The sequence below is a fragment of the Phyllobates terribilis genome, unplaced genomic scaffold (genome assembly GCF_046119375.1).
Source record: "Phyllobates terribilis strain yellow unplaced genomic scaffold, ASM4611937v1 Scaffold_4__5_contigs__length_816908805, whole genome shotgun sequence".
In the NCBI taxonomy this organism is placed as follows: domain Eukaryota; kingdom Metazoa; phylum Chordata; class Amphibia; order Anura; family Dendrobatidae; genus Phyllobates; species Phyllobates terribilis.
Genome location: NW_027362764.1, coordinates 674,160,900 through 674,178,684, shown reverse-complemented (window position 1 = coordinate 674,178,684; position 17,785 = coordinate 674,160,900). Strand labels below are relative to the sequence as shown.

Genomic DNA, 17,785 nt, shown 5'->3' with positions numbered 1-17,785 from the left:
TCAGCTTCACAGCCAATGCCACAGGCCGGGAGCAGGGCGAGATTAAACGGTAGACCTGGGTAGGGTAAGTAGAGCGCGGTTAGTTGCTTTCTAATAGCCTGCAGCCGGGGATTAACTTTTAATGAAAGGGAACAATCCCTTTGACTGTCTGCAGCGCGCCACACCTAGGAAGCGCACTCTCACAAACAAGCCAGCATGCACACGTGCTCGCACGTGACAACACCCCCTATCTGCCCCTACAACCTCTACGTCACCATGCGTCAGACTCTCATGCCTGTTTTATGATTTCAGGGCCCTAGCAGGAATCACCCCCCCCTCCCCAATTCCTTCGGCACCTTCCTTGCCTTCCTTGCACTGAGGTTAGCTCTTTGGCAGCTGTCTGGCTTGGTTACACAAGCTTCTTTGCAGAGAAACATGTTACTTCTGCTGGCCCTCGCTAGGCGGCCGGCATCCAAAACCTTCCCTGGGCACCTGCTGAAAGCCTGGCCCCTTCACGGCCCCGGGTGCTTTTAACGCCATCATTTCCACACGGCGAGCTGCGGAGTCAATAAGCACTCCTAGCCGTGGCAAGGAGCTCGGTGTCAGGCCTGCGTGAAGGCGGCGGGGTAGCGTACTTAGCTGCCAACTGGCTCAGAGGCCTTGGGGCTTCCATCATCTAAGTTACTTAAGGTCGGTGTCCGGCAAGGCGCTGTTCCATGCTAGCCGAGCTGGGAAATAGGGCAAAACGTCATCAAAATGGTCTACAGCACCCGGTGTTCCCAGGAAGTCTCCCATCCAAGTATTGTCCAAGCCCAGCCCTGCTTTCCTTCCGAGATCAGACGAGATCAGGCGTATCCAAGGTGGTATGGCCAGTAGACGCTGCTTGATCCATCGCCCGGCCATCCTTTCTCAGGATCGCTTGGTGGCGAGCAATCTGGCCGTGACGGGGCGGGCTCCGAAGGGTCCATGCAAAGGCTGTGCCGTCCCTACAGGTGTGGTTTGTTTAGCAGTGATTCACCCGCCGCATCAGGTGTCTTCAAAAATTGCTCGGCGCAGGGTCTCCTGCAGGCTAAACCCTTAATTGCGGTAATGTGACAGAAAGAGCAAGCTAGACCCGTAACTTGGGGGCGGAGCGAGACGTCCAGGGGTGAATGAAGGAAGAGGGTGAGATGGTTGCCAGTGACTTTGAGCTGCTCTTCAGGGGGGAGGGTCGTGTTGCCTGCAAAGGTCTTCTGCTTGGGGTTACCGGTTGTTGCCTCCAGCCACCCGGGAGACGCTGGTCCTGGTGAAAAGGAGCCTAGTATTAAAAGTAAATAAGCAACAATGCTGGAGGCCCACGGTGATCAGAAGGATGCTGGTATTTTGCAGAGATGAAATAGCGCAAGAGAGAAAGCAAATGAAAGAAAGAAAAGAGAATGAATGTGTGCACTTGTGAAAGGGAATGGAAAAAAGGCATAGAAGAGAGTGCCCCCTGCTGGTGGAAAGAAGGAAAAAGCAAAAGCATACAGCACCTGGTATTCCCAGGTGGTCTCCCATCCAAGTACTAACCAGGCCCAACTCTGCTTAGCTTCTGAGATCAGACAAGATCGGGCGTGTTCAGGGTGGTGTGGCCATAGGTGGAGACAAGCCTCTCACTTTCTGCTTTTCTACTTTGAATGCTGGCTGCCGGATGCCCTTTCCAGCGTTCAGGAAGACCAGGTCCTTTTGTGCTTTCCCTTCTCTTCAATTTTTTTGCTGGCTTCCTTAAAAGGTCTTGAAGACAGAACGCCCCACTCAGAGCCGCTGAGCTCACTGATCGGCTGCAGCGCTGTCGACGGAACGTCAGCTTCACGGCCAATGCCACAGGCCGGGAGCAGAGGCGAGACTCATCGGTAGACCCGGGTAGGGTGAGTAGAGTGCGGTTAGTTGCTTTCTAATAGCCTGCAGCCGGGGATTAACTTTTAATGAAAGGGAACAATCCCTTTGACTGTCTGCAGCGCGCAACACCTAGGAAGTGCACTCTCACACACAAGCCAGCATGCACACGTGCTCGCACGTGACAACACCCCCTATCTGCCCCTACAACCTCTCCGTCACCATGCGTCAGACTCTCCTGCCTGTTTTATGATTTCAGGGCCCTAGCAGGAATCACCCCCCCTCCCCAATTTCTTCCGCACCTTCCTTGCCTTCCTTGCACTGAGGTTAGCTCTTTGTCAGCCGTCTGGCTTGGTTACACAAGCTTCTTTGCAGAGAAACATGTTACTTCTGCTGGCCCTCGCTAGGCGGCCGGCATCCAAAACCTTCCCTGGGCACCTGCTGAAAGCCTGCCCCTTCACGGCCCCTGGTGCTTTTAACGTCATCATTTCCACACGGCGAGCTGCGGAGTCAATAAGCACTCCTAGCCGTGGCAAGGAGCTCGGTGTCAGGCCTGCGTGAAGGGCGGCGGGGTAGCGTACTTAGCTGCCAACTGGCTCAGAGACCTTGGGGCTTCCATCATCTAAGTTACTTAAGGTCGGTGTCCGGCAAGGCGCCGTTCCATGCTAGCCGAGCTGGGCAGTAGGGCAAAACGTCATCAAAATGGTCTACAGCACCTGGTGTTCCCAGGAGGTATCCCATCCAAGTACTGTTCGAGCCCAGCCCTGCTTTGCTTCTGAGATCAGACGAGATCAGGCGCATCCAAGGTGGTATGGCCAGTAGACGCTGCTCGATCCATCGCCCGGCCAGCCTTTGTCAGGATCGCTTTGTTATGATCTGCTACAGAGACTAAGGAAAGAAAGGAGATCTATCCCTACAATAGAACTAAGCTAGATCCCTACGATGTAACGGGGAACCTGATCCTGCGATCAGACCCGCTAAAGTCCTCGGCTAGTCTAAACGCAGACCTATAGATGTGAGGGAGGGATCCCTACAAGATCTAGGGACTGGGAAAAGTTGGACACCTCCTAGCAGAAATAGTAGCAGTCAAAGACAAACATACAACAAAAAGGCATAGGGGTCAGAAGACCTAGCAAAACTAACAGAGAACGGCAACAGAGCAACAAGCTAGCTCAACAGTAGTAAATACAAATGAAGTCCAGCAAAGCCAGGTGGACGGAGCCGGATTAAATAGTCAAAATGGTCATGTGACCAGCAAACTAAAAAAAAACTAACAGGAGAGTTGTAACAGTACCCCCTCTTCTAAGAGGATCCTCCGGATCCCCTAGGCCCAGGCTTACCAGGAAACCTCCTGTGAAACGCTCGGACAAGTCTGGGGGCAGAAACATAATCCGCTCTCACCCATGAGTTATCCTCAGGTCCGAAACACTTCCAAGCGACGAGATACTGCAAACTCCCTCTATACCGTCTAGAATTTAGGATGCGGGAAATTTCATATTCCCCGTCCTCCACCACCGGAGGAACAGTGGCAGAGGCGTCACCATCCGACACATCAGCTTTTTTCAACAGAGAAACATGAAACACCGGATTAATCCTCCAGGACGTATGAACCTCCAGCCTAACAGCAGATTGGTTAACTATCTGAAGTACCTTAAAGGGCCCTACGAACTTGGGACCCAATTTTTTAGAAGGAATCCTCAATCGCAGATTCTTAGAGGACAACCAAACCATGTCACCAACCGCAAACAAAATCTCTTGCCGTTTCCTATCAAAGTACCTCTTAGATTTTTTGTTAGCCTCCTGAAGATTACCACGCACATCCGTCCAAACTCTCTCCAAATCACCGGAAAAACTCTCCTCCTCAGGCACAGCCGAAACCAATTTGGAAAATGACCCAAAAGACGGATGTCTCCCAGAACAACAAAAAAAAGGCGAACACCTAGCAGAAGAGGATGTATGGTTGTTAAGAGCAAATTCAGCAAGTGGCAGAAACTCAGACCACCCCTCTTGATTGTCTGCCACAAAACAACGCAAGAACTGCTCAACATCCTGGTTCTTCCTTTCTGTCTGGCCATTAGACTCAGGATGATATCCGGATGAAAACGACAAATGAACTCCCAACCTGTCACAAAAGGCACGCCAAAAACGAGCCACGAACTGAGGTCCCCTATCAGAAATAATGTCAGTAGGAACACCATGTAGTCTGACAATCTCCTTGACAAAGGCCTTAGCGAGTGTCTTAGCGCAAGGCAGTTTGATGAAGGGAACCAAGTGACACATCTTGCTAAAATGGTCCACGACCACCCAGATGACCGTGAAACCTTCAGAGGGAGGAAGGTCAGTAATAAAGTCCATAGCCAGATGTGTCCAAGGTGCACTAGGAACCTCCAGAGGGCAAAGCAACCCCGCAGCAGGAGCATGTGAAGACTTGGATCTTGCACACACAGTACATTGGTGCACCCACTTAATGACTTCCTTCTGCAATCCAGGCCACCAAAAACTGCGACCCACAAGTCTCTTGGTCTCAGAAATTCCTGGATGACCTGCCAACCGAGACTCATGACACTCAACAAACAAATCTTTCCTAAAGGTCCTAGTCACAAACAACCTCCCATGGGGAGTGTTAGATGGGGCATTCTCCTGTGCTTTAAGAATCTCATCCTCCAAAACGGAGTCCAAAGCAGCAATCACAACACCTTCTTGTAAAATGGTCTCCTCTTCCTCCTCAACACCGACCATGGGAGAAAAGCTGCGAGACAAAGCATCCGCTTTAACATTCTTGGTACCCGGGATGTAAGTAACGGAAAAATTAAACCGCGAGAAAAAAAGTGCCCACCTAGCCTGACGGGCATTCAAGCGCTTGGCAGCATCAAGATAGATCAGATTTTTATGATCAGTGAAAACCTGAATGGGAAATTCAGCACCTTCCAAGAGATGACGCCAGTGTTCAAATGCGAGTTTAATCGCCAGCAATTCCCGATTATCAATATCGTAATTAAGTTCAGTCTCGGAAAATTTTTTTGAAAAAAAGGCACAGGGATGTACTCCATCCTTGTTTTCCTGAGACAACACCGCACCAACCCCCACCGAAGAAGCATCAACCTCAACCAAAAACGGCTTAGTCACATCAGGCTGCATAAGGATGGGAGCAGAGGTGAACCTCTCCTTTAGAAACACAAAAGCTTCAATGGCCTCAGAAGTCCACTGAACCGCATTAGCACCTTTCCTGGTGAGATCGGTCAGCGGTTTGACAATAATAGAAAAATTTTTTATGAATTTTCTGTAATAATTGGTGAAACCCAAAAACCTCTGTATCGATTTCAAACCAATAGGCCTAGGCCATTCCTGCACAGCTTGAACTTTAACCGGGTCCATCTCAAAACCTTCACTGGAGATAATGTAGCCCAAAAAACTAATTCTTTGTACAGCGAACTCACATTTCTCCAGCTTAGCAAAAAGCGAATTGTCCATTAATAACTGTAATACCTCACGTACGCTCCGCCAATGAGACTCCAGATCCGGCGAATAAATCAAAATGTCATCCAAATACACAACCACATTTTTGCCGATTAAAGGTCTAAGGATATCATTAATAAGATTCTGAAAAAATGCTGGAGCATTGGTGAGACCAAAAGGCATAACCAGATTCTCAAAATGACCCACAGGAGTGTTAAAAGCAGTCTTCCATTCATCACCCTCCTTCATGCGCAACAAATTGTATGTCCCCCGGAGATCAATTTTAGAAAACCACTTGGCCCCCACTAACTGGTTAAATAAATCAGGAATCAATGGCAGTGGGTAAGGATTGCGTACAGTAATTTTATTAATCTCACGAAAGTCCAGACAAGGACGTAAACCGCCATCTTTTTTTTTTACAAAAAAAAATCCAACAGCCACAGGAGACTTGGAAGGCCTAATGTGACCAGCGGCCAAGCTTGTCTGTATGTATTCTTCCAAAGCCTTTCTTTCAGGAATAGTAAGATTAAATAAACGACTCTTAGGAAGAGTCGCGCCAGGGACAAATTCAATGGTACAATCATAGTCTCTATGGGGAGGCAAAACCTGCGACTCCTCCTCAGAAAAAACTCTCCAAAAATCCTGAATAGGTACAGGCAATTCCCCTCTATCCACAGCAGCAATGCGCCCGTTACAACACTTGTCATAACACTTAGGGCTCCAGGACTTAATTTCATTGGTAGACCAATCCAGTACAGGATTGTGCAATTTTAACCAGGGTAACCCCAATATTACTGGAGAAGGCAAATTATCCAATACCACCAAATCCAAATTCTCTTGATGAATACCATTAATAGTGAGGGGAAATTCACAGACCTTGTGAGTAACACTCTTCAAGGGAGAGCCATCGACAGAAACCACAGCAATAGGGGATGACAAAGTTTTAGGTTCTAATCTAAGTTTTTCCAAGAATCCCCCATCAATCACATTCAGAGTAGATCCACAATCCACAAATACCCGAAATTCAATTAATTCATCCTGAGCAACAGTAGTGGCAGATAGGAATACTCCATTAGAATTTAAACAGGCAATACGAGCATGACTGACCATTTTTTTTTCTTTCTTCTTACGAAGCACACAGCTCTTAATAAAATGACCAGAATTTCCGCAATAGAAACACAAGCCTTCAGAAAGTCGGCGGTCTTTTTTCTGAGAGCGGGGTGCCATCGCCCCAATTTCCATCGGCTCTCCATTCTCAGCACAGAACCTCTCAGGACTCGAAGCTGACATAGCAGAGGATTTGCTCTCATTAACCCTTTCACGCAGTCTCCTGTCCACCCGTATAGCTAATTGCATTGCCTCCTGCAAGTTTCCAGGTGTGGGATAAGCAATCAGTAAATCCTTTACCCTTTCACATAGCCCTGCAAGAAACAAGCTTTTCAAAGTAGAATCGTTCCACCCCACCTGGGCAGACCACTGACGGAAGTGAGAACAATATTTTTCCACATTACCTGATCCCTGCCTCAAACGTCTTAATTCAGACTCAGCAGATGAGACACGATCAGGATCATCGTACAACAAACCCAAAGCAGAAAAAAAACTATCCACTGATCTAAAGCACGGATCGCTAGGTTGGAGAGAGAAGGCCCATCCCTGAGGATCTTTGCGCAAAAGTGACATTATGATCCCTATGTGCTGTGATTCATCACCAGAGGATCCGGGTCTCAAACGAAAATATAATAGACAAGCATTTTTAAAAGAAAAAAAATCTTGTTGTTTGCCAAAAAATAGATCAGGCAGACGTACCTTAGGTTCCACAAAATGCGCTCCAGAACAGCTACTCACGTGTTGTTGGAGCTTGGTCACCTCCAGAGAGAGTCCCTGCAAGCGTTGAGCCAAATCTTGCACCGAGACCATGATGGAAAACTGGAGGTCTTTCCTTAGAGAAATTTTTTTTTTTTTTTTTTTTTTATGGCTGGAATTACTGTTATGATCTGCTACAGAGACTAAGGAAAGGAGATCTATCCCTACAATAGAACTAAACTAGATCCCTACGATGTAACGGGGAACCTGATCCTGCGATCAGAACCGCTAAAGTCCTCGGCTAGTCTGAACACAGACATATAGATGTGAGGGAGGGATCCCTACAAGATCTAGGGACTGGGAAAAGTTGGACACCTCCTAGCAGAAATAGTAGCAGTCAAAGACAAACACACAACAAAAAGGCATAGGGGTCAGAAGACCTAGCAAAACTAACAGAGAACGGCAACAGAGCAACAAGCTAGCTCAACAGTAGTAAATACAAATGAAGTCCAGCAAAGCCAGGAGGGCGGAGCCGGATTAAATAGGCAAAATGGTCATGTGACCAGCAAACTAAAAAAAACCTAACAGTTGAGTTGTAACACGCTTGGTGGAGAGCAATCTGGCCGTGACGGGGCGGGCTCCGAAGGGTCCATGCAAAGGCTGTGCCGTCCCTACAGGTGTGGTTTGTTTAGCAGTGATTCACCCGCCGCATCAGGTGTCTTCAAAAATGTCTCGGCGCAGGGTCTCCTGCAGGCTAAACCCTTCATCGCGGTAATGTGACAGAAAGAGCAAGCTGGACCCGTAACTTGGGGGCGGAGCGAGACGTCCAGGGGTGAATGAAGGAAGAGGGTGAGATGGTTGCCAGTGACATTGAGCTGCTCTTCAGGGGGGAGGGTCGTGTTGCCTGCAAAGGTCTTCTGCTTGGGGTTACCGGTGGTTGCCTCCAGCCACTTGGGAGACGCTGGTCCTGGTGAAAAGGAGCCTAGTATTAAAAGTAAAGAAGCAACAATGCTGGAGGCCCACGGTGATCAGAAGGATGCTGGTATTTTGACTGTCTGCAGCGCGCCACACCTAGGAAGCGCACTCTCACACACAAGCCAGCATGCACACGTGCTCGCACGTGACAACACCCCCTATCTGCCCCTACAACCTCTACATCACCATGCGTCAGACTCTCCTGCCTGTTTTATGATTTCAGGGCCCTAGCAGGAATCACCCCCCCCTCCCCAATTCCTTCCGCACCTTCCTTGCCTTCCTTGCACTGAGGTTAGCTGTTTGGCAGCCGTCTGTCTTGGTTACACAAGCTTCTTTGCAGAGAAACATGTTACTTCTGCTGGCCCTCGCAAGGCGGCCGGCATCCAAAACCTTCCCTGGGCACCTACTGAAAGCCTGCCCCTTCACGGCCCCGGGTGCTTTTAACGCCATCATTTCCACACGGCGAGCTGCGGAGTCAATAAGCACTCCTAGCCGTGGTAAGGAGCTCGGTGTCAGGCCTGCGAGAAGGGCGGCGGGGTAGCATACTTAGCTGCCAACTGGCTCAGAGGCCTTGGGGCTTCCATCATCTAAGTTACTTAAGGTCGGTGTCCGGCAAGGCGCCGTTCCATGCTAGCCGAGCTGGGCAGTAGGGCAAAAACGTCATCAAAATGGTCTACAGCACCCGGTGCTCCCAGGAGGTCTCACATTCAAGTAATGTCCGAGCCCAGCCCTGCTTTGCTTCCGAGATCAGACGAGATCAGGCGTATCCAAGTTGGTATGGCCAGTAGACGCTGCTTGATCCATCGCCCGGCCAGCCTTTCTCAGGTTCGCTTGATGGCGAGCAATCTGGTGGTGACGGGGCGGCTCCAAAGGGTCCATGCAAAGGCTGTGCCGTCCCTACAGGTGTGATTTGTTTAGCAGTGATTCACCCGCCGCATCAGGTGTCTTCAAAAATGGCTCGGCGCAGGGTCTCCTGCAGGCTAAACCCTTCATCGCGGTAATGTGACAGAAAGAGCAAGCTGGACCCGTAACTTGGGGGCGGAGCGAGACATCCAGGGGTGAATGAAGGAAGAGGGTGAGATGGTTGCCAGTGACTTTGAGCTGCTCTTCAGGGGGGAGGGTCGTGTTGCCTGCAAAGGTCTTCTGCTTGGGGTTACCAGTGGTTGCCTCCAGCCACCCGGGAGATGCTGGTCCTGGTGAAAAGGAGCCTAGTATTAAAAGTAAATAAGCAACAATGCTGGAGGCCCACGGTGATCAGAAGGATGCTGGTATTTTGCAGAGATGAAATAGCGCAAGAGAGAAAGCAAATGAAAAAAAGAAAAGAGAATGAATGTGTGCACTTGTGAAAGGGAATGGAAAAAAGGCATAGAAGAGAGTGCCCCCTGCTGGTGGAAGGAAGGAAAAAGAAAAAGCCTACAGCACCTGGTATTCCCAGGCGGTCTCTGTTAAATGGTTAATTATGGAAATTCATTTGGAATGTTAATCGATAATCATTTTTCTGAGTTCTATGCCTCAGCCATCGTGTCTAGTTGACATGCGCTATTTGTGTGTGTATTTTTGGTTCACTACCATATGTAGAACAGGTGTCCATACGACTGGCTATAAAAGGCCATGGTACAGAAAGGGGGGGCTCTCTTGCTCTGCCCACCCCACAAGACACAGAATCTTCATGCTGAGAAGCAGATGACATGTAGGTCTTGACACATGCTGGACAAAGACATGATTTACCAGCCAGGATCCAAGGAAAGATGGGTGAATCTCAACAATTAAGCTAATTATGGACAAATGGACAATTACTTTATAACTAATTATTGTATGTACCTGCTGCAATTTGATTCTTTTTAATGGACAATCCAAGAATAAATAGATACATTTTTTTATAAGAATATCGTGATATTGATACTTTGAGAAGTCCTCAGTAGAAAAAAATAATACAGGAAGAGTATTATTTTACAATGGTGAGCCAGCCAGTCCTGTTTTTTTGTTTTTTAAATTAAGTAAGTGAATTTCTTCCGTGAACAAGGGGGGAGTCCTGACGAGCTGAACAGCTGTTGTTCACGTGTCAGTAAATTCACTAGTTTGTCACGAGAAGCAGAAAGGACCTACAGACTGAGGAAAGACAGGAAAAAGAGGTACTAACAAGGAACAGAATCACACAGGAAAAGAATCAGACAAACTGAAGACAGGACGTGCTGATAAAGAGAAGCCAAGGAATCTTAAGGTAAGCAAAATATGGATATAATTTCTTCTTTTGCTAAACAAAGTAATATTAATTTCAAAGTTAATGTAGGAGATGACATAGAAGTTTTGTGGCTCAGTTTATACAAAGAATGTGAATTGCAGAATTTACAGTTAACTTCTAAATTGGTAAATAGAGACAAACAGAAATTGAGAAATATTCTACATTTGGTAGATTTTTTTCATAGTCTTGTGTTACAGATTTCTAAGCAGGAAAATAGTGTAGAAGTGTCAGACGGTGATACTGATTCTGACTGTAATGTGGAAAATGAACAAGAAGTAAGACACGTGTCTGTAACTGAAGGTGACCTTGGGTCTGACCAAGAGATGGACATACAGAAACCTGACATGGGAGGAGACATGACTGACATACGAGAAACCGAAATACTAGGTGATGTGGGAGGAGACTTGAGTGACGTAGGAGGAACGGACGTACAAGAGCCACTAAAAATATCAGAGAATTCTGGAATTACCCAGGCTCAACTCCAAATTAAAATGAGGAAAAATTTGCTGAAATTATACAAAATCATGCCAAAATATGATGTCAAAATCCATGCCTGTAGAAATTCAGAGACATTTGAGAGCTTCTCTGATAAGTTTGATTTATCCAATGAGGAGAGGAATCAATTATTTAAAATATGGATTCCTGTGACATTGTCCAGACGTTTACATTTAATGCCCTGTGAAAATGACTCTCCTAATGGATGGGAAAATGATTCGGACCGATTAAGATATTTGATTTATTGTGTCACAAAGGATTTTCCCAAAATAGAAGATCTGCAGAAAGTAAGGATTGGTAGGAAGGAATGTACATATACATTCATGTCCATATTTGAACGGTTGTACAAAGCTCTCATCAAAAATGGAAAAGTACAACATATGATAACAACTTTTGTACAAAAATTCAAATTCCTAAATTCAGTTTCCCAAGTTATGGCATCACAAAAAAATTCATTATTTGAATGTGCGCAGATGCTGGATTTTGTTAGAAAACATGAGAATCGTGAAAAGAAAATAAATCAAGCTAAATTTATAAAACCAGGAAAGGTAAAATCTTACCAAAAGCCAATATCAAACTCTCCTAGACTGAGTCATCCCCATAGTGAACTCTATCAAATACGCAGAAGATTTCATATATGTTATAAGCCATATCAGCCAGTGCAAAGATCCATCTCTCCACAGAATGAGTTAATTCTCAGTCAGAACTGTGATTCTCTAAAAAGGAAAATGGCTGAAACTGATGGACAGAGACAGGTGAGACGACCAACTCACAGTGACGTCATGGAATGTGGACAGAAGAACAGGCAGTTCTCTGAGGTTTTGAAGGATAGAAAAATGTCTTTCCTAAATTGGGCGTTCCTGGAGATATTTGAGAGAGACAGAAGATTTGGTTTAGGGAGTGGCTAAGGAAAACCTGTAATTATAATGTTGTATCAAAATGTAATATAATGTCTCAATATTTATTTATAATCTTATACAGTAAAATTGTAGTTACATAGTTTCTAATAGTTCATATATATATATATATATATATATATATATATATACACTTGTCTAAGTAGAGATTGCGTATAATTGTATTTATATATACGTTTATAAAATATATATATATATATTAATTAATAAATTAGAACTTCATATATATAAATTTAAGTAGCAATATTTTGAATTACATTAGAACCAACCAATATATGTATAAGATATTTAAATAATTCTGTTTCTGTATGAATTTGATATTTAATTTTATTTTCTTATATTTCCTTAGAGTTTTCATTCCAAAGCAGGATTTGATCAAAGAACTCTAAAATGGATTTATTTCTTTATTCACACAGGAAGTGAAAAAATTGCATGATTTTATGTGTATAACATTTTAAAATAATAACAATATATCTAGTTGAACTATAATATATATGTAATACTTATTAATTCTTTTGTGTTGCTAATATTTTCTGTGCATGAAGTGTTCGTGCAAATTAAAGTATCTTTACAGCATGACGTGTGACAGCTGTGGCCTTTGAACTTTGAGCTAATAGTATAGGATCCCATTCATTCTATTTTCAACTGATGTAACTTAAGACCGGGCAGCCAGTGAAAAAAGAATCTAAGACAAGAGTTTTTTCAAGTGTCTGAAATTCCAGTGACTTACTCTCATATTATATAATATGTACTTGGGGAATATTCAAAGAAATAGATCATAGAATCATAGAATGGTAGAGTTGGAAGGGACCTCCTGGGTCATCTGGTCCAACCCCCTGCTCAAAGCAGGATTCACTAGATCATCTCAGACAGATGTCTGTCCAGCCTCTGTTTGAAGACGTCCATTGAAGGGGAACTCACCACCTCTCGTGGCAGCCTGTTCCACTCATTAATCACCCTAACTGTCAAAAAGCTTTTTCTAATATCTAATCTGTGTCTCCTCCCATTTAGTTTCATCCCATTGCTTCTAGTCTTTCCTTGTGCAAATGAGAATAAAGATGATCCTTCTACAATGTGACAGCCCTTGACATATTTGTAGACACCTATTAAGTCTCCTCTCAGTCTTCTTTTCTGCAAGCTAAACATTCCCAAATCCTGCAACCGTTCCTCATAGGACATGGTTTGCAGACCAGTCACCATTCTGGTCGCTCTCCTCTGAACTTGCTCCAGTTTATCTATGTCTTTTTTAAAATGTGGTGCCCAAAACTGTACACATTATTCCAGATGAGGTCTGACCAAAGAGGAGTAAAGACCGATAATGACTTCACGTGATCTAGACTGTATGCTTCTGTTAATACATCCCAGAATTGTATTTGCCTTTTTTGCTGCTGCATCACACTGTTGACTCATGTTCAGTCTATGATCTATTAGTATACCTAAGTCTTTTTCACATGTACTGTTGCTTAGCTCTATTCCTCCCATTCTGTATATGCTTTTTTCATTTTTTATTGCCCAGATATAGTACTTTGCATTTTTCCCTGTTAAAAACCATTCTGTTGGTTGCTGCCCACTGCTCCAGTTTATTTAGGTCTTTTTGAATCCTCTCTCTCTCTTCTCTAGTATTAGCTGTCCCTCCTAGCTTTGTGTCATCAGCAAATTTAATCAGTTTACACTCAATTCCTTCATCTAAATCATTGATAAAGATGTTGAACAATACAGGTCCCAGGACGGAGCCCTGTGGTACCCCACTTGAGACATTCATCCAGCTGGATGTGAAGCCATTTACAACCACCCTTTGAGTCCGATCACTAAGCCAGTTATGAATCCACCTAACAGTTGCCTGGTCCATTGCATACTTGGTCATTTTTTCAATAAGGATGGTGTGAGATACTTTGTCAAATGCTTTGCTGAAGTCAAGATATACTATATCTACAGCATTTCCCTGATCCACCCAGTCAGTGATTCTGTCATAGAAGGAAATTAAGTTAGTCTGACATGACTTGTTAGTTACAAACCCATGCTGACTCTGGTTAATCACTTCATTCTTATCCATGTACTTACATACATGTTGTTTAATAATTTGTTCAAAGATCTTTCCTGGTATAGAAGTCAGACTCACCGGCCTATAGTTCCCTGGGTCCACCTTCTTCCCCTTTTTGAAGATAGGAACAACATTTGCTCTTCTCCAGTCTTCTGGGACTTCTCCTGTTCTCATAGAATTTTCAAAGATTATGGAGAGTGGTTCTAAAATTTCTTCTATGATCTCCTTCAGTACTCTGGGGTGTAATTCATCTGGACCTGGAGACTTGAACTCATTTATGTTAGCTAAATATTCCCTCACAATCTTTCAGTTTACAGATAACTTGGATTCCTCTATTCCTTTAAAAGGACAGTGGAGATCAGTTGATGTTACATTTTCTTTCTGAGAGAAAACAGATGCAAAATAAGAATTAAAACATTCGGCCTTCTCAACATCCTCTCTTACCATTTCTCCATTTTCATCCTGTAAAAATCCTATAGCATCTTTGACTTTTCTTTTACTTTTGACATACCCCCAAAATGCTTTTTTATTGCTTTTGACATCTCTTGCAAGCCTTAACTCATTGTCAGCTTTAGCTAACCTGATACGTGCCCTGCTGGATCTGCAGACTGCATTATAATCTTCTTTAGATATGCCTCCCTCTTTCCATTTAATAAACATTTCTTTCTTTCTTTTTAGCATGTGTTTAAGTTCTGTGTTCATCCATCCTGGTTTCCTTAAATGCTTCCCATTCTTCCTACTTTTCGGGATTGTTAACGATTGTGCTTTGAGAATCTCATTTTTAAAAATTTCCCATCCTTCCTGGACATTTTTGTCCTTAAGGACATCCAGCCATTGGATCCCTCCTATTCTCTTTCTGAGTCTCTTAAAATCTGCCTTTCTAAAATCTAACCTTGAAGTTTGAGTCTTCACATGTCTTCCTCCTCTAGTTATCCAAAATTCTATAATAGCATGATCGCTGCCTCCTAGGGTCCCAGCCACCTTTACCTCCTCAACCATTTCCTCCCTGTTTATAAGGATTAGATCCAAAGTAGCAGATCCACTTGTTTTCTCCCCTACAAGATAAAGTTTTCAGCAAGAGAGGATAAGAATTTGCTTGACCTGTTAGTTTTACTTGACAGAGATTCCCAACAAATGTCTGGATAGTTGAAATCTCCCATGACCACTACGTCATATTTTTTGGAGAACTTGGTCATTTGATACATAAAGAGTTCATCCATATCTTCAGCTTGCCCAGGTGGCCTGTAGTAAATGCCTACAATGGTGTCCTTTCCGTTGTTCTCTCCTTGTATTCTTACTCAAACAGTTTCCACAGAACTCCCAGTCTCTGAAGCTTCAATCTCTGTGCAGATATACACTTTTCTAACATACAATGCAACACCTCCTCCTCGTTTATCAAGTCTGTTTCTTGCAAATAAGTTGTATCCTTTTAGCCTTTTATTCCAATCATGTGTATCGTCCCACCAAGTTTCAGTGATTCCAATGACATCATATTCCTTTTCCTGCGTTAGTAGTTCCAATTCTCCTTGTTTGTTGCGCATGCTTTGTGCATTTGTATAAAAACATTTTAGTTTGTGATTGGTTTCTCTTCCTCCCATATTTTTATTATTTAAATTGTTTTGTCTTTGTTCTTCCTTTCCACTTCCAGTAGCAGAGATCTCAATAGTATTTGTCAGCTGTATGGCTTTTTCTGGCCTTTTGCTTCCCTTCCCACATTGTTCTAGTTTAAAGCTCTTCTGATGAGTGTAGCAAGGCGACTTCCAAATACATGTTTTCCAGTCTTCGTAAGGTGCACCCCATCTCTAGCAAGTAGTCCATCGTATAGGTAATTCATTCCGTGATCCAGAAATCCAAATCCTTGTTGACGGCACCATCGACGTAGCCAGTTGTTCACCTGTAGAATCTTATTCCACCTCATTGTTCCATGGCCATCCACTGGGAGGATGGATGAGAAGACCACCTGCGCTCCCAATTCTTTCACTTTCTTGCCTAAGTCTTCAAAGTCACTGCAGATGGTTTCCAGGTCCTTTCTTGCGGTGTCATTTGTCCCCACATGTAGTAGCAGGAATGGGTAGTGATCTGTAGGTCTGAAGAATCTTGATATCCTGTCAGACACATCTTTAATTTTTGCTCCTGGAAGACAGCACATTTCTCTTGAGGTTATGTCTGGTCTGCAGATAGCGGCCTCTGTTCCTCTTAACAGGGAATCCCCCATGACCACCACTCTCCGTTTTTTCTTCACAACATTCTTCTTTTTCCATCAAGGAGGATTCTGAGGGCTTACAAGGTTATTCATTGCTGGCAAAGTCTTATTTTGCTGTATTTCTTCATGGTTCTCCTGCGTGAGAGCCTGGTACTGGTTCCTGAGCAGTATGGGTGCTGACTGCCTCTCGATCCTCCTGCTTCTGTGGGTCACATGCTTCCATTCCTCTGTTTCGTCAGGTGCAGTTCGAATTTCTTCTCTTTCTGAATCATGAAGAGATAATTCTGCTCTGTCTAAGAACTCTTCACCTTCCTTAATGATTTTCAAGGTAGTTAACCTCTCTTCTAGATTTCGCAACTTTTCCTCCAACAGGGACACAAGCTTGCATTTCTGGCATGTGAAGTTTGGCTTTTCCACTGGCAAGTCTGTGAACATGTAGCAGGATATGCAGCTCACCAAATGGCTCCTGGACTCTTCCATGTTCTTATTGTTAATGTTCTGAAAACAATGAAAAAAGCTTAAAAAAAAAGCGTCAAAATGCGCGCGCCAGTAGGCGCGCGGTTTACCGATGTCCTCTTTTCAGCTCTAACAGCCAAAATCCAGCGTTCTTTGAGCTCGCGGAGACTCTTCACTTACCCCAAAATGCAGTGGGAATATGCAAATTATCTCCTCAGGACTCCTCTCCTGGTTTACCGATGTCCTCTTTTCAGCTCGAACAGCCAAATTCCAGTGTTCTTTGAGCTCGCGGAGACTCTTCACTTACCTCAAAATGCAGTGGGAATATGCAAATTATCTCCTCAGGACTCCTCCCCTGGTTTACCGATGTCCTCTTTTCAGCTCCAACAGCCAAAATCCAGTGTTCTTTGAGCTCGCGGAAACTCTTCACTTACCCCAAAATGCAGTGGGAATATGCAAATTATCTCCTCAGGACTCCTCCCCTGGTTTACCGATGTCCTCTTTTAAGCTCCAACAGCCAAAATCCAGTGTTCTTTGAGCTCGCGGAGACTCTTCACTTACCCCAAAATGCAGTGGGAATATGCAAATTATCTCCTCAGGACTCCTCCCCTGGTTTACCGATGTCCTCTTTTCAGCTCCAACAGCCAAAATCCAGTGTTCTTTGAGCTCGCGGAGACTCTACACTTACCGATGTCCTCTTTTCAGCTCCAACAGCCAAAATCCAGTATATAAATATAAAGATATTCAATTGATATGGCAATGCGCATTAATAAGTTGGGATACAACAATTTTGGGTTAAATATATATATATATATATATATATATATATATATATAAAACTTCATATGTGGAATGTTTGAGTTGAACAGATCTGTGAATGTCAGAGTGAAGGTGACAGATGAGTAAATCAGCAGCTGCTAAGTGTGATTGATGTGACAGAGGCCTCGTATGTTTGTATGTTTGAAAAAAAAAATGTTTCTTTATGTGAAGGTACAAAAATATATTTAATTCTGAGGAAATTATAATACATAATTAGGTATTGCAGTGCCTACAAGTAGTATTCAACCCCCTGCAGATTTAGGTGGTTGACACATGCGGAATTAACTTGGCATTGTGACATTTGTACTGTAGATCAGCCTGGAAGTGGGAAATGCACTGCAGCAACTTTTTTTTTGTTTTTTTGTTGTTTTAAAACGTTAAAAGTTAATTCAGAGTGTCATTTATTATTCAACCCCTCAAACCACAAGAATTCTGTTTGGTCCCCCTAAAGTATTAAGAAGTAGTTCAGGCACCAAGAATAATGAGCTTCACATGTGTGGATTAAAGATCTCTTTTGCCAGCCTTTTCTGACTATTTAAGACCCT

The 17,785-nt window shown here is 44.0% G+C and overlaps 1 non-coding gene and 3 pseudogenes across 1 annotated transcript; all 4 read right to left on the bottom strand.

The window, feature by feature from the left end:
• Positions 1-737: 737 nt before the first annotated feature.
• Positions 738-857, bottom strand: LOC141268498 (5S ribosomal RNA; annotated as a pseudogene).
• Positions 858-1,478: 621 nt separating this feature from the next.
• LOC141267487 (5S ribosomal RNA) lies at positions 1,479-1,597 on the bottom strand (annotated as a pseudogene).
• A 940-nt stretch (positions 1,598-2,537) lies between these two features.
• LOC141267017 (5S ribosomal RNA) lies at positions 2,538-2,657 on the bottom strand. The gene has a single exon (XR_012321036.1). It is a non-coding gene; the product is annotated as a 5S ribosomal RNA (ribosomal RNA).
• A 6,080-nt stretch (positions 2,658-8,737) lies between these two features.
• Positions 8,738-8,857, bottom strand: LOC141269986 (5S ribosomal RNA; annotated as a pseudogene).
• Between the last annotated feature and the right edge of the window lie 8,928 nt (positions 8,858-17,785).